Here is a 12,367-nt window from a genome sequence, read left to right on the forward strand (position 1 = left end):
AGGCAGGGCCAGGAGGGCCTTGATCAGCTGCACTCGGCCGTCCATCGCGTCTTGCTTGCTTCTCCGAGCTCCACTGGACTAGGCAATGGGCGGCGAAGAGGCGTGGCGGGAAGTGCGTGTATGCGGAGGTGGGCCCGGTCCCAGGTGGGCGGGGCCATGGGCGGTAACTGGCGGGGCTGGGCTCCGCCCACACGACCTGGTGGTTGCTAGTGCGCAGGAGTGATGCTCGGGCTGAGTTGGGCTGGGCGGGAATAGGGGAAGGAGTCTGGGCTAATGCCCACCCGAGGAGGCGGGGTCCGAATCTGAGGGGCGGGGCCGAGGTTTCCTGAAGAAGAATGCAGGAGTCTTAAGTGGTTTGGGCTCCGCCCACGAGACAGGTGATCTGAAGTGCGCAAGTGCAACAGTGGTGGTGAGGGGCAGCCGCCCTAGGTTTGGAGTTGATCAGGGCTCCGCCCCGTGAAGGGAAAATGGGCGTGGCTAACGTGCCATTTCCACAGTTCTTTGTGATCCGCGCAGTCAAAGGCCTTGGCATAGTCAATAAAGCAGAAATAGATGTTTTTCTGGAACTTTCTTGCTTTTTCGATGATCCAGTGGATGCTGGCAATTTGATCTCTGCTTCCTCTGCCTTTTCTTAAACCAGCTTGAACATCTGGAAGTTCACGGTTCACGTATTGCTGAAGCCTGGCTTGGAGAATTTTGAGCATCACTTTACAAGCATGTGAGATGAGTGCAATTGTGCCGTAGTTTGAGCATTCTTTGGCATTGCCTTTCTTTGGGATTGGAATGAAAACTGACCTTTTTCAGTCCCGTGGCCACTGCTGAATTTTCCAAATTTGCTGACATATTGAGTGCAGCACTATCACAGCATCATCTTTCAGGATTTGAAATAGCTCCACTGGAATTCCATCACCACTAGCTTTGTTTGTAGAGATGCTTCCTAAGGCCCACTTGACTTCACATTCCAGGATGTCTGGTTCTAGGTGAGTGTGAGTGATCACACCATCGTGATTGTCTGTGGAATAAACTGTGGAAAATTCTGAAAGAGATCCTGCCTTTTGAGAAACCCTATGCAGGTCAGGAAGCAACAGTTAGAACTGGACATGGAACAACAGACTGGTTCCAAATAGGAAAAGGAGTATGTCAAGGCTGTATAGTGTCACCCTGCTTATTTAACTTATATGCAGAATACATCATAAGAAATGCTAGGCTGGAGGAAGCACAAGCTGGAATCAAAATTGCTGGGAGAAATATCACTAACCTCAGATATGCAGATGTCACCACCCTTATGGTAGAAAGTGAAGAAGATCTAAACAGTCTCTTGATGAAAGTGAAAGAAGAGAGTGATAAAAGTTGGCTTAAAGCTCAACATTCAGATAGCTAACATCATGGCATCCGGTCCCATCACTTCATGGCAAATGATGGGAAGACAGTGGAAACAGTGTCAGACTTTATTTTGGGGGGGCTCCAAAATCACTGTAGATGGTGACTGCACCCATGAAATTAAAAGATGCTTACTCCTTGGAAGGAAAGTTATGACCAACCTAGATAGCATATTAAAAAGCAGAGACATTACTTTGTCAACAAAGGTCCGTCTAGTCAAGGCTATGGTTTTTCCAGTAGTTATGTATGAATGTGAGAGTTGGACTATAAAGAAAGCTGAGCACCGAAGAATTGAACTGTGGGGTTGGAGAAGACACTTGAGAGTCCCTTGGACTGCAAGGAGATCCAACCAGTCCATCCTAAAGGAGATAGTCCTGGGTGTTCTTTGGAAGGACTGATACTGAAGCTGAAACTCCAATACTTTGGCCACCTGACTCATTTGAAAAGACCCTGATGCTGGGAAAGATTGAGGGCAGGAGGAGAAGGGGATGACAGAGGATGAGATGGTTGGATGGCATCACCGACTCAATGGACATGGGTTTGGGTGGACTCCAGGAGTTGGTGATGGACAGGGAGGCCTGGCATGCTGCGGTTCATGGGGTCGCAAAGAGTCAGACACGACTGAGCGACTGAACTGGGGTGAATGTGCTGTTGAAGAGGCGGGGCCATAATCGAAGGGGCAGGGCCGAGGTTACCAAGGTGGGCACCTGGCTAGGAACGGGAATCAGGGGAGGAGCCCTAGACTTTGTTTTTTGTAAAGTTCATGGGGTTCTCCTGCTAAGTATACTGGGGTGGTTTGTCATTCCCTCATACAGTGGACCACGTTTGGTGGCTCAGGTGGTAAAAAATCTGCCGTCAATGCGGGAGACACAGGTTCGATCCCTGGGTTGGGAAGATCCCCTGGAGAAGGAAGTGGCAACCCACTCCAGTATTCTTGCCTGGAGAATTCCATGGACAGAAGAGCATGGCAGGCTACAGTCCATGGGGTCGCAAAGAGCTGGACATGACTGGGCGACTGAACAACAACAGCAACCTAGACTTTGTGCTGTAGGGCCCACAGCGCGTGGAGATGAACACAGTTCCTCTTTTTGGAGTTGAACAGTGTTTCCTTTTCAACCCAACTTGTCCACTCACTCCAATATTCCTGCCTGGAGAATCCTATGGACTGAGGAGCCTGGCATGCTACAGTCCACAGGGTTGCAAAGAGTTGGACACAACTGAAGCAACTTAGCTAGCTAGCTAGCTAGCAAGCCCCTCTGCCCTAGAATATCCTTTGCCCACTTTCAGACTGGGACACCACTTGAGTGCAGTTCTTTGAACACATTTTCTTACTTATCCATGCATCTCTCAGCTGGAGAAGTATCGCACTGCTGGTTGTAGGTATGGTTGCTTTTCAACACAACAAATATTAGTCAACATAGTTCAGAGTAACATATTCAAGGAGTAATGTACCATGACCAGTCAATGTGAAGAGGGTCAAATGATACAAAATCTCTTAATCTGGTATATTAAAAGACCAAGTTTATCAGTATATAAACCAAAAGACAAAAGAGATGTTGGATGCGTTCCAAATATGATGGTATACATTTCCATACATGAGAATAAGGGGAAAAAGTAGCTAAGACATTAACCAATTGACAGAGGGAAAACTAACCATTACAGGTTATATCTGAATTCATTTGTATGGCTGAGTACAAAATTAATATATATTCCATACACACTTTCATATAATTCAGTAAATAATCAATTAAAATAGATAATACTGTTAATGACTCAATTCAGAAAAGCAATTCAAAAGAAATAGTGCCTGGGAATATACTTGAAATATCCTCAAAGCCACTTAAAGAACATTTTGAAATGTGAAAGGGGGGATATAAAAGCATACTCAAGCAAACACAAATGCAAACTCGGGTCTCAAATAGGATGGCACAACATCCTATTTGGCACCACTAAAGATGCTAATTTTTCCTGTGTGAGGAGATAGAGGAGGTGTGGACTTGTGTGCTGCCTCATACCAACAAGGTGACAGCAAATTTGTCTCCACTTGCGTGAGTTGCAACAGTGCTTGGTGATCTCATGATCTTCAAGTGTAAAATCTCCTGTGGACCAGGCTATTCCAGAATTATCCACAAGTAAAACAAATTCAAATTATATGAAACACTAGTTTTGTGACATTGGACATCAGGCAGCCACAGTAGTATTCCTAAGTGTGAAAAAATACTTAAAGTGAACCCTAGTATTGCCTCAGTTTACAGTCAGGAGCAAACATCCAACTTGCCTGTTTGTTTATGAGTGTGCTTTGGCTTGTTTGTTTACTCTTGTTAATCCCAAATGGAAAGCAGATGTGCAAAGTCCTCCAAGACTCCCAAAGTTTTCTCCTGATTTTTGTCCTGTAGATCTTAACTTTCTATTGAGGATGTTTAACATCCCCTTCCCATTATGTCTCTTTCCCCAAACCTGGGCTCTCTCCATCCAGAGTGGGCACTTCTTTTTGCCACGAGTTCCCCTGGGGGAGTTAGAGTGGGAGGGTGAACCAGCCCGAAGCTCTCCCTGGACTGTGGATGGTGACAGCTCAGAGAACCTCCAATAGCTGAGGGAAGACAACACACACTTGGCTGAACAGGAGTGGATCCAATCATCCAAGCCACATCTGAATGATCTTAACCTTGGGATCAGCAAGAGTAAACAAACAAGCCAATGCACACTCATAAACAAAGATTCATTCCTAGATTCCCATCACATGCTCGGGAAGGCCATCTGTTGCCACCTGTGGCTGTCCTAGGCTGAAATGTAGTCTAGTTGGTAACAATACCCCAAATGTCACTGACTATCTGCTCATCAAACTCATTTCCTTAAAAGCTGCTCACCACCCAAAACAGCATTTCTGAGAATCTCTAGAGAGAGGTATACACACTGAAATGGAGCAGGACCCTATAGTCCTTTCCCCCAACTCCATGTCTTCCACCTACCTTTTATCTTTAGAAAAACTTTAGTCAAAGAATAAATTTAATCAGAGAAGTGAGAAAATGTAAAAGCAAAGGAAAACAGTCTAAAAAGAGAAAATAATATTAATTTAGTCAAAAGTCAAGGACTTTTATTTCCTCCTCAAGGATTATAGAGAATATTCTGAGCCATTTGAGACATTTGACAGCTCCTTTGAGCTGTCTTGTTAGATATACTGAAACCCCAACCAGGTGGAAGAAGTTAAGTACACGATGACAAAACTGCTGCTATGACATAAGCTACCACAATTCTGAGAACTGGTCTCAAAGATATGGGAATAAACTAACCCTGGAACTGACAATAAAGTTGAAGCTAATCAGACCACCGCATGACAAATTTCAAGATTACTGTTAGAGCTGATTGTGCTGTTTCTGCATGTAGCCCCATCTGTCTGCCTATGCATCCCTGAAACTCTTGCCCACTGATTATCAGTGGTGGGGAGTCAGCCTTCGGACAGGAGTGCCCCACCCCTCTCTGTTGCCAGCCTCTGACATAAAACAAACTCCTTTCCACCAACCTTGCCTCTTTATTGCCTTCAGAGCAGTGAGCAATCGGACCCCACTTTTGATAACAATACCATGGAGATAGTATACGGGTTGGGGGTGCAGTGACCGTAACCGAGTGGGAGTATCTCACACACTCACTCTTTAACACAGAGTTTAATAATAGGGCTGTAAATAAAGTTCCAAGTGCTATGGGAGACCGGGGGAACTTCTCTGACCTCTGCATGCTGAGGAACCACTCGGGCAGGACATGACATGTTACACCTACCTTGGGGCCCTCTAGACTGGATAACAAGAACTGAGTTGTGGATACCTCAGCCTAAGATCTTCATAAAATCCCAGGGAGAGACCCGTGCCTACTCACCCAGGACATTTTCAATCAGGACAGACCACAGAGGTCTTGCTCTCTTTTTCCCTGGAAGAAGATTTTAAGGTCTGTAATGTAAACATTCCTTTGTTGTTGTCATTTAGTCTTTAAGTGGTTTCCAACTCTTTTGCAACCCCACGGACAGTGTAGCCCTCCAGGCTCCTCTGTCCATGGGATTCTCCAGGCAAGAATACTGGAGTGGGTTGCCATTTCCTTCTCCAGGGGAATCTTCCCGACCCAGGGATCGAACTCATGTCTCCAGCGTCTCCTGCATTGGCAGGAGGATTCTTTACCATGGAGCTACCTGGAAAGCCCATAGGCAGCTGAAAACTCATCTGACAACTCTCTGGGACTGGGGTTCCTGAAACTTGAATACATGCTCAGCTCAAGAAAGGAAGTGTAATTCCAGTTTATTGAAAATTTTACACAAACAGTGGGTAGAGTATTGCAAACAATGTCAAAAAGATTCTGACCTTGACTTATGTATTTTGATTCTGGTTCTTCAAAGCCAGGTCTCACCTCAACACCCACTAGGCTGCTTTCTACAATCACCCAGGACTCTCTACTTCGCCCTTGGCATATGCTGGATGTGACCCAAAGCCAGTTGGAAGTGTGAGAGATTTATTATCCCTGGAAGCATCTTTGTTAAATAATGGTTGGGGTTTTGGTGGCTGCATACTCCAGCTTCCTTGTCCCATGCTTGAGATGGATTTGAGGTGCATTCTACATAGTCTCCCATCATACTCCCTCCATGAATAAGCTCCAGTTGCCCCTAGTGCCCACCTGCTAGATCATGCCTCTTAACTGGCTGCCTTCCTTCTAAGTTTCACTTCCCCACACACTGCTCTCTAAGGTTCCCTCTCAAGTAAACTATTTATATTCACAGGTTTGTCTCAGGGTCTACTTACTGGAAATGCTCATACAGACACCATATACATGAAAAATGCATTTAACTTACTCTCATACTCAAATGTTTGGCTGGAAGTAGAATTCTAGGTTTCAGATTATTTCCCACCAATATTTGAAAGTTAGAGCCTATACCATTATTTTTCTCTTGGGTGTGACTGCTTGCATTTTTGATATATAAGGTCTCTGTGTGTACATTTCTGGAAAGTAGACCCTGAGACAAACCTGTGAATATAAATAGCACTTCCAACTGGTCTTGGGTCATGTCCTTCTCTATTGATGAAGTACATCAGGAATATGGAAATGTATGGAATGTATGGGAAACAGTATAAGAAATGTCTGTATACTCATCTTCCAGCTAAGGAAATAAAACTTCAGACACAGTGGCTCCATTTGTCCCTCATGTAAACACTATCCTGGATTTGGGCTTTGCCATTCTCATGTCTGTGGAATGGTCATGTAGAGCAAGTAGGGGTCAAAATCCAATAATTTTAGAGCTTCCCGATTGGTGAGCCCACGGAGATGCAGGGAGAGTGGCCTGCTTGGCAAGGGCACAGAAGCTCTGTGCCCTTTCCTCATACCTGGGCCTATGCATCTTCCATCTGGCTGTTCCTGCATTATGTTCTTTTAAAATAAACTGTTCGTCTAGCACTAAAAACCTCCTATGTTTGGTGGTTATGAAGCAGAGAGACACTGGGGAGAAATTACTTATAATTTACCAATCAAACAATGGTATGTTAACAGCAGTGATAAAATGTACAGTATTGGAGATTTGATTATTCACCTCTTAAACCTTATTATAGGCTTCCTGGGTAGCTCAGCTGATAAAGAAGCTGTCTGCAATGCAGGAGACCCCAGTTCAATTCCTGGGTTGGAAATTTCCCCTGGAGAAGGGTAGGCTACCCATTCAAGTATTCTTGGGCTTCCCTGGTGGTTCAGACAGTAAAGAATCTGCCTGCAGTGCGGGAGACCTGGATTTGATCCCTGGGTTGGGAAGATCCCCTGAAGGAGGGCGTGGCAACCCACTCCAGTGTTCTTGCCTGGAGAGTCCTCATGGACAGAGGAGCCTGGTTGGCTATAGTCCATGGAGTCGCAAAGAGTCGGACATGACTGAGCGACTGAGCACATATCCCCAAACAAATGTGAAAATGTTAACAGTACTAAAAGGTTTGCTGAACTTTTTGCTATGAATGAATGAAATCATTTTCAGAAGCATGGAATTACTGGAAAGGAAGTGGTGAAAAGTCACTGCTGTTCACACAAAATAAATATATCTGGAAACCAAAGCCCAATGGAGTTTTATTTTCTAACTACTGAGTGATTGAGACATATTTTAGTTTTACAAAGCAGAGAAATTAAACTGTGTTCTATTTCTAAGAATGTTGATATACATGAATGCAATTAAATGATAAATTTTCTTAATTTTAAATCTAAGTGATTTAAGTGAAGCCTTTTTAATTACTCATGATCTTTAATTCTAAACTTCCAAAATCATTGTTTAAGTTAAATGAGCTTAGATAGGATTTCATCCTTTTCTTCTTTTATTTAATGACATGGTTCAAAGTTACCACTGCCATAAGCATTGATTCATGCCATGTTTCATGTTAACTTGGCTGTGTTAATTCTGTATCAGTCTAATTAGGCGAAATCCATCTTTACTATAGTATTCAGTTGGTAAAAACAATAAATTCATGTTGTTCCTTATGTAAAAATGTGTTTTCTTTAGTCCCTGTGATAAAGAGAAAACAATCATTTTTCCATTAAAAAAAAAACACAATAATTTTGTTCTCTAACCCCTCCCAATGCCCTTGGGTTCTTCTTTCTCTGCTCCCCATCATCAGTCCCAAGGTCAGCCTCATGATTTTTTGGAGCACTCTCAGATAATAGAATGTCTTTGGTAACCTTAGTATTCCACACAATCAGTGTTCAGTAGTTTATATGTCCTGTTCAAGGTAATAATCACAACTCTAATCTTCTTTCAGTGTCAAAGCCTCTCCCTTCTCAGGCCTGGCCTGGGCTGCAGCCTGCAGTAGGAAAGGGAAGCAGGGTGTAGCATGATGCTTCCACTGGGGCTCAGCCAGCATCTGCTTCCCTACCCCTTTTCACCTACTTGTCCCCCAGGGTCTTTTGCACACAAGAACAAGAGGTCTAGGTCACAACCAGTCCCCCTATCTGGATCAAGTTTGTGGTGGTGTGGTGTTTAGTCACTAAATTGTGTCCTACTCTTTGCAACACCATGTTGCAACCCCCATGTTGCAACCCTGTTAGGCTCCTCTGTCCATGGGGTGAAGTTTAGCAGCTGTTCAAATCTGATTGTTTAAATTTTTTCCCTTGGTGGAGTCTTTCATAGCTACTTTAAAGACCACATCTCTGGGCTTTGATGTATGTAGTTCCATATGTATGATAATGTACATATGTAGTTCCCTGACATACAGCTTCCACACAGAGGATAGCTCCCCCTATCCTCCCAGTCTCTCCCATTTTAAATTTATTTGTGGTTCTGACTTCTTCCCACTGTCTCCCTCGAACCTCAGGGGAGACAAATCAAGACTCCCAAGTGGTCTTCTTGAAGCCCTAATCCCCTCTAGTAAATTAGGGCATTTTTCACATGTAAATGCAACAGATTTTCCAACTTCTCTCAAGAGGGCCCCTCTAAACTGAAATCCCTCAGACTCTAACTGAGTCAACATTCTCCAAAGGTGAGTAACCAGACTTCACATGTTTGTGGCCTTTGGGTAGCAGGGAGAAGGGTCAGAGGTATAGGCGGCCCATGAACAAAAAACACATCAAACCAGAAGAGGTGAAAACACAGCTTCAATTTTAATAGTCCTTTCAGGGGAAAGATTTGTTTATCCACACCATTTTTGAGTATTTTTCAAAATTCCCAGGGGCCATATGTGAGTAAGTCACATGACGTTTAGGTAAAGGCCAACTCCATCCTGGTGTTTTTTGTGTCAGCCCCCACAGCCACTTTGTCAGCGCCTCATCATTTCTGTGCCTCCCTAGTTGCCTACCAAGTAAAAACATCAACATGTTTCTGGAGGCCACAGTGGGTTTTCAGTATTCATCTGCTATCCTTCTGATGATGGTTGTGGGCCTTCTAGGACTGACTTCAGAGGCTCCTTTATCCATGACTGGTTAATGCCAGAGATGGGCTTCAGCAAGAGAACACAACTGAGAAAACCTGTGAAAGATGATGGAATCCAGAATTACCAGTAGGAAAAATACCAAGTGGTTCCAGAAGCCCCTCTGCATTTCCATCTTCCCTAACAGACACATGTGACCATGCACACACACACACACACACACACACACAACGGTCATAAAATACTGCCTTGAGGCAACATCTGATTGCTTTATCATTTAATTCCCACATATATATGAAAATATTTTTAGAATCTCTATTTTGTTCCATTAACATATTTATGAATTCCTGTTTCAACTGTTAATTCTATAGAGTACATTTTAATATACTGTATGACACATGCCCCCACTCCCACCCCCTGGACTAATCCCTCACATTTTCTCTTCAAGGTATTTTTATAATCTAGACCTCCAGTTTCACACACACAATCAAAATCTTGTGATTTATGACTGAGATTGCACTGAATTCATAGATTAATTTAGGGAAGAATTTATATCATTCCAAAAATTAGTCTTCCTTTCCAAAAGAAAGTTACTTAAAAATATTATAAAGTATCCACATAGGAAGTTCATAAAAATTTTCATGTATGTTTTTCCTATGTTTTTTAAAAAGTTAATTATATTTGTAGATGTTTTACACTGCTTGATACTATTTGAATAGAATATTTTATTTCCATTATATTTCCTAATTATTAGAAGCATATGCAGAATCCATTTTTATGTGTTTAACTTATATCAACAATCTCTCCTGATATACTTGCCTTGAATATTCCAAGAAGGCAATACCTGAAGAAAAAGACAGTTTGCTACCTTTTTGTTAATAAAATACTGTAACACTAATAATAGCTCTCATCCCTCTTCAGTTTCTTTTAGACACTGAACACACTATTTTAGTCTCTTTCCATGACTCTATATGAGATGGGAGGAAATCTGGAAGACAGAGCCTCTCAAAGAAGGGTGTGTGTGACCTGGGTCCATCTCACAGACCTCCTTGCCTCAGTTTCTTCAGTTGTCACATGAAATTGACCACAGTAGGGTCACCAGTGTAGGAATATATCAAATTTCTTCATAATACTCATGCTAGACTCTTAGGAAAGCACTATAAACACAAAAACAAAAAACACCACCACCACCACCAGCGTCCTGTCCTCACAATTACCCCTCTTGCAGCCTGTGAGAACCCACATCATGACACTAAAGCTGGGACTGGAACTAACCAAGCCTGTTGCTAGAACCTGTGCTCCACATCACTTCTCTATAAAGCAAATGACAGTCTCATACCGTCCCCAACTTGTAGGGTTGGAGTTTATCAGGTGGACTAGTGTGGTGATGGTAAAAAACAATGTTACTTTACTGCGGATCACTCATCAACGTCAGCTATGTGGTTGTTCTGTGTCAAAGACTCGCAAGGTCATATGGCATGAGAAGTATGGCTACTCATAGTCAAATTTTCTACAATTAGACACCCCACTTATGACGTGAATTGTGCATTTCAGAGTTGTGGCCAAGGCTGTATCTAGAGATCAAGGAAGAAGCACAAAATTCTACCTGAGGCCAAGTTCTTGTTTGGCACTTGAGGCCAAAACTGCTGAATACTGCCCAGAAGACCTATGGATATGCAATGGGTATTTTAACTCCTAACACAGGAAACATTTCATGGGAGAGATTTTGAATGAGCCAGGGAAGATCTCTGAGGCCAAGAGAACTGAGTATCCTTCCAGGGAACAGATATGAAGATGGTACCCAAATATGGGTAGTATTTTCCCCTTTTTCTAGCACCTCTCAGTCACGCAGTGCTCAGCCTCACACCAGAGATAACCTAGCTGGTGGTATCCATGGCACCAAAGTCAGAAAGTTCTTCGAGGCATTGTGAGTCATCATGACTCCTGGGTCTGACCAACCAGGCTCTCACAACAAGGGATAAGACAGGGAGAGAGAGAGAATACTCCTGCTAACTTCTTGCATTCTCTTCAGGACTCTCCTTCCAGAGAAACCTGAGTGGTCTGGGTGATAAGCTATCCAGACATACCGAAGGAAAGTAACGTTGTTTTTTACCATCACCATACTAGCCCACCTGATAAACTCCAACCCTACAAGTTGGGGATGATAGCATGAGACTGTCATTTGCTTTATAGAGAAGTGATGTGGAGCACAGGTTCTAGCAACAGGCTTGATTAGTTCCAATCCCAGCTCTGTGTAACCTGGACAAGTTAGACGAGACCACAAAGCAATCTCTTATGAGCACTGCTGGAAACATGTGTGCGTGTGAGAGAGATTGTAAAGGGAAGAAGCCCCTGGAAGAAGGTCCACTGGAGTCAGTGTATTTCCTTATCTTTTTCTCAGGCCTTCTCAGTTGTGCTCTCTTGCTGAAGACTCTCTGTGGCATCAACCATTCATGGATAAAGGAAGCTCTGAATTCAATCCTAACACATCTACATTAACTATCAAGAAGGAAGAAAAACACCCAAAATCCAGCAGGGTCTCCCAAAATGTGCTGATCTTTTTACTTGATAGGCAACTGGGGAGGCACAGAAGTGATGTGGATTTGTCCAGGTGGGTGTGGATGCTGACATAAGCCACACCCAGGGTACAGTTGGCTATTGCCCAAAAGTCATAATATCTACTTGCTTATGCATGCCCATAATTTTAGAAAAAAAGAGCAAAAAAAATCACACTCCTTTGTTTCAGCCGTTAAAATAAAAGCTGAATTTTCACCCCTTTTGACATTAATGCCGATACAGTTTTCCTGGGTTACACTGGAGGGGGGATTCTGTTCATCCTAACAGTCTATGCAGAGGCTCTCAGACATAGCAGAGATGGTGAGATCACACTGCATGTCCAATTTCTTTCACCTTTAATTCAAAAAAAAAATCAAGAGACATTATATAGTTCTAAGTCACTCAAGGACCCAAGACTCCTGTCCCCTAGGCCTTTTGGAAAGACACTCACTGTGTTGCACTCTAAAACCTGTTTGCTTATCCTGGTGAGAAGACACTGTTTAAGAACAGGCCATAAGGTTTGGGGGGTTGGCATTTAAGACAGTCTTTTTAAAATGTTGATGCTC

This window comes from Oryx dammah, unplaced genomic scaffold (genome assembly GCF_014754425.2).
Source record: "Oryx dammah isolate SB20612 unplaced genomic scaffold, SCBI_Odam_1.1 HiC_scaffold_23, whole genome shotgun sequence".
NCBI lineage: Eukaryota > Metazoa > Chordata > Mammalia > Artiodactyla > Bovidae > Oryx > Oryx dammah.